Genomic DNA, 5,632 nt, shown 5'->3' with positions numbered 1-5,632 from the left:
GAATGTGTTCAAGGCAGTTAGTGTTGCCATGGAGACTGAAGCATGGCCCATTCTGAGCAGCTAAGCCTTAAATTGTCAGGAAAGCCTGTGGCGCCCTCTGCTGTATGCTTCCAAGCATCCAACAAGCTTTCTGAAGAGCCAAACCAGACTCACTGTGGACAGTGCTTGGACTGGGAAAAGACTGATTGTGAAAACACTACAGGGTTCTGACAATGGGGCTGGCCTGTGCTAACAAAAGAGTTTGTTGTATGTATTGTCGCAGACGATTTAGTCGCTGCACTCAGTGGACAGAAGCAGGAGCGGGTGGTTTTCTGTAAGTGGGAGTTTGAGGCCAGCCTGATCTTCATAGCAGATTCCAGGCTAGGCAAGAGTAGAGACCCTGTCAGGAATGCAAGTAACTTATGAGTCTCTTAGACTCTATTTTCCATGCCTAGTTTTTAAAATTTCATTTAAAATGATCTGCATCTTATTTTGTCTCTTCCTCCAGATAATGGGAATTAGAAGAGGAAATTGGTGAACTCTGTGGCATCCTGTGGTTTTTCAATTATGCCCTTGTCAAACATCCAGGAATTCCCTTCTCAGTGACTACCTAGAAAAGCAAAAATACTATAGGCATGTGGAAAATTAGAGCCGAGTAGTTTTCTTCTAGTGGAAATCTTTCTTTGGGATAATTTAGAATCTGTGCCCTGTGCGATGACTAGCAGATTCCAGATCATTCGTATTCTAAGGACTAGGACTATGCACAGAGTCTGTTGCTTGCTCACTCTATTGAAAAGGAAGTGTAAGTCAACTTCATTTGGTTTAATGCTTTAAATCTGTCAGTTACTCTCTAGTAAACGCCAAGTTTCCTGTAACGTCTAATGACATTTTTCAGTATTTATAGCTGAATATCTTTCATACTCAGGTTGTTTAATTTAATATTTAGGTTATTACAGTGCCATTTAATTCAGGCAAACACATTAATACTTACCCTGTCTTCTTCCCTAGACAATTTACCGCACAAACAAAGCAATCAAAAACTTATTTTGATAAAACTAGTTACCAAATTAAGTTATTAAGCAAAAATGAACGAGGAAACACACGAACACAACCAACAAGAACAAATCCAAATATCCTAACAGAATCGCTACAGAGTTAGAAAGGACATGTTGGTGGTCTATTATCAGCTGATGGGGGCTTGCTCCGTGTACTGCTGTGGTGTTGCACACATAGGCAAACTGAGTTTCTTATACTCCATAATCCAATATAAATATAGCTATGCGCATTCTTACATATCCAGCCAGACATATAGGACCATGCCCATTCCTGTGTATATATATCTCCACGCCTCTTCATTATATAATCTGACCATGGCTGACACCCGGGTCCCATTTGGCTATCCTTTCTTCATTCAGAGGTATCTATCAGGTTGACAAGGGCGGTCCTCAGAGGCATCTCTCAGGGCATCTCCTTGCTTAGTCTCTTGTGCTCCTTACTACCTTAGCAGAACATGCTCTTAAACCTTTGGTCATCTTTCTGGAGTTCCTACCTGAAGACACCCATTTTTCATCATTGGCTCAATTGTTTATTAAAATGACATCCTTTTCCGTAGGACCTGCCCACCAGGCTCTGCCCTTCACATCAATGGTGACTCCCTTATTTACAGATTTTTCTCTAAATCTAAAACAGGCACTTTAAGCCTCCAGTCAAAGTTTGTTAACTAAATAAAGAAACACGCATGCTATTATTATTATACTGTGTGTGTTTTAACCTTCTTCACCGTGGAAACTGTTTCTTATTTGTAAGGCCTAATAAACATTTTGGATTCTGTCTGTGACATAAGAGGCAGCGATAGACAGGCTTCTGTGCCTTACTTCTAATCTTTGGTGTATTAGCAGATTTCATGGACTCAGCATATTCTGAATACAGGGAAGACTATGCAAATAAATGTTGAAAGTAAAACATAAACTTCAAAGGAAAATGTTGTAGTGGATGCAGGTGGCTCTGGGGGTAAGAGTCTAGAAGCATGAGGGTCTGAGTTTGAATCCCCGGCACCCCCATCAAATTCCAGGCATAATAGATATGCTCACCTCTAATTCCAGCATTGCGGGAGAGGAGCAAGCAGGCAGGTCCTAATAAGTTTTATGTCTTTTTCTTTCTTTCTTTTGTGACAAGGTCTCATGTAGCTCAGGCTGTTGCCCTTCAACTTATTACATAGCTGCGAATGATCTTAGACTTCGCAGCCTCCTGCCTCAACCTCCTGAGTGCTGGGATTGACCATCATATTAACTTTTTGAAGTTGTCAGGGGTCAAATCCCCTTCCTCAATCATGCCAGGCACCTGAGCTGTGTCCCTACCCCTGAGTTCCCCCCTTTTTGAAAATTGGTTATTTTATTTATTTACATTACAAATGTTACCCCCCTTCTTAACTTCCCCTCCACAAACCTCCTATCCCTTACCCTCTCCTCCTGCCTCTATGAGGGTGCTCCTGCACTGACCCACCCACCCACTCTTTCCTCAGGGCCCTAGCGTTCCCCTACATTGAATCATCAAGCCAGAACTGGACCAAGGGCCTCCTCTCCTATTGATGCCCGACAAGGCCATCTTCTGCTACATATGCAACTGGAGCCATGGGCCCCTCCATGTGTATCCCTTGGTTAGTGGTTTCGTCCCTGGGAGCTTTGGGGTCATCTGGTCGGTTGATATTGTAGTTCTTCCTATGGGGTTGCAGAGTTCACAGTTTTTAAACCCACAAAATATATTTGAAATTTGAATGTGAAACTGTTTAAAATGTGCCTGTTTTGGAGAAAGTTGATTTTCACAAGATATTAAAATTTTAGAATCTTAAGCCTCAAAATATTTGCAGATCTAAGATTGCATTGGGGAAGATACCACTCATTGTTATTGGCGTAGAATTTTACAACTATCTCCAGCTACCCTTGTCCCTTTATGGACAGGTAGTTGAGACCCAAAGATGTTACAAACATAGTAAAGATCTTGGTGGGAAAATTGTTGATAGTCTGGGATACAGGATATTTTTATGGTTGTTTTCTCTTCAAATATCAAACTGGACTCTGGACATAATGGTAGTTGTTCTGTGAAATAATGTTCAAAGAAATTCCACTAAATGAATGATCCACTATGATCCTTGCCGGGTTTTGCAATCTGGGCCAGGGTTTATCACACCTCAGATTTGAGCTCTTGTCTGGGAGGCTGCATCCAAAAAAAAAAAAAAAAAGAAAGAAAGAAAGAAAGAAGGAAGGAAGAAAGAAAAGAAGAGAAGAGAAGAGAAGAGAAGAGAAGAGAAGAGAAGAGAAGAGAAGAGAAGAGAAGAGAAGAGAAGAGAAGAGAAGAGAAGAGAAGAAGAGAAAAGGAAGGGAAGGGAAGGGAAGGGGAAAGGGAAAAAAGGGAAAAGGGAAAGGGAAAAGGGAAAAGGGAAAGGGAAAGGGAAGGGAAGGGAAAAGGAAGGGAAAGGGAAGGGAAAAGGAAAAGGAAGGAAGAAAGAAAGAAAGAAAGAAAGAAAGAAAGAAAGAAAGGAAGGAAGGAAGGAAGGAAGGAAGGAAGGAAGGAAGGAAGGAAGGAAGGAAGGAAGGAAGAAAGAGAGCAAGCAAGCCTTTGGACTCAGGGTGAGTTTGTCTGCTAGTGCAGGGGTATTTGTCCAGACTGTAGGAAGTTTAGGCAGCCGGGGGAGTGGAAGGACTGGAGCACAGATTTGGGCCCAGAGGTGGAGTCAATGTCCCTTTTATTACTGGTGAAGTTGGAGAGGGTGAGGAGGCCTAGTGAACCAGTTCCAGTTGCCTAGCAACCGGAGACTCTGGTCTAGACTTGTGTTTTCTGGGACCTGCTCCTGAGCTTCCCAATGGCTAGTTCTCAGAAGGAAGTTCTTGGTGGAAGGAATCACCATGGTTTATACAGCTTCCAGTCCTTCTATTTCCAATTTGGGATGTAAGGAGCTAACACTATTAGGTCAAGTCAGCTTGCCTTGCTCCCTAGTGTGGCCCTGAGTCCTGGAAAAAGGAGCTAGTGGATTCCATTGGGAGCACTCCAGGTACTGTGAAGTGAGATTTAAATTGAATTAGGAACGACTTTGTGTTCAGTTTCAGACCTTGGGTCTATTGTCACCACGGATTCAAGGTGGACTCGGTCCCTGTCCCTCAAGAATTTAAATACTGAACTGTATTTATTAATCGCTTCCTTGTTTATGGACTTGATCAGATGCCTTCATCCTTTCCTTTCACGTGTGTTCTGACTTTGCATGAAGAAATTCAAAGCTCTGGATACCAGGAGTGAATAGCTGGAGTAGGAAGTGGTCCTTGTTAAGAGACAAGGAGGGGATAAAGCCTTCGTGACTCCGTGGTTAAAGGCATCAAAGACATTAGTCAACAGAAGTAACTACCTGCTAGCAACAGCTCTTGCTGAGCAGCACAATTTGGTGAAAATTATTCTGGTGCTGATTAAATTAACCACCCTCCCCCCGCCCCCCCCCCACAACAAAGTACACATAAATGTTGAGATAGTAAATAAATACTAAGCTAAATAATAAGTAAGCTAAATACTGATTAGACCTGGGTATGCTGAAGCTCTTTGTAAAGTCCATGAGGGTGGGCACAATAGGCTGACTGAGAAAAATTAATTTACAGTAAGAGTCTGGAGGAGGATCCAGTGGCAGAAAAGTCTCTAGCCACATAGATAGCACAAAGGCCACCAGGCTTTGGCTTGGAAGCACATTCACGCCAGCGCCAAGCTCCTAGGAAAAAAACAGGTAGAGTATTCCTTCCTTTGAAAATAGAACCTTATGTGTACGCTTAACATTCCAAAAGTCAAAATAAAAACATGTAAAATTTTGAGGACAGATAGAGACTTGATTTAACAAGCAAAGTTATTTACATATGTGTGTGTGTGTGTATAATTACATAATTATTACGATTTATACAAAATTACTAATTGTACTGTTGGTCAAATTTTTGTTTGTTTGTTTGTTTTATCTCTTTTGTTTTGGAGACAGGGTTTCTCTGTGTGGCCTTGGATGTCCTGGAACTCACTCTGTAAATCAGGGATTCGCCTGCCTCTCAGTCTTCAGACTACTGGTATTAGAGGCATGTGCCACTACCGATTAAGTTAGTCTACTCTGACAGTATAAAAATCCATACTGGGGGGCTGGTGAGATGGCTCAGTGGGTAAGAGCACCCGACTGCTCTTCCGAAGGTCCAGAGTTCAAATCCCAGCAACCACATGGTGGCTCACAACCATCCGTAACGAGATCTGGCGCCCTCTTCTGGAGTGTCTGAAGACAGCTACAGTGTACTTACATATAATAAATAAATCTTTATTATAAAAAAAAAATCCATACTGGCTTGAGAACTGAATATGAAGAAGAGTATGTTCATGGCACAGAGAAGACAGGCAGACTATTATCTGCCTCCCAATTACGCTGTAAAACCTTAGCATAGACAGAATGGCTTTAAATAATGCAAGCGTGTTATGCTATATTCCTGAACGTCAGTGCACCCAATTTGTCTGGAAAGCAAGCTGCCAGCAGGATAGGCTCCTTTTGGAGGTCCCAGAGGAAGTGTCATTCATCCTTGTCTCTTGGGCATTCTGGAAACTGCTCACTGTCTTTCCCATCTTTGGTGGCAGCTGCGTAGCATCCATG

Source organism: Mus caroli, unplaced genomic scaffold, assembly GCF_978045245.1.
Source record: "Mus caroli unplaced genomic scaffold, Mus_caroli_1 scaffold_9, whole genome shotgun sequence".
Taxonomy (NCBI): Eukaryota; Metazoa; Chordata; class Mammalia; order Rodentia; family Muridae; genus Mus; species Mus caroli.
Note: the sequence above shows the minus strand (reverse complement) of the source record.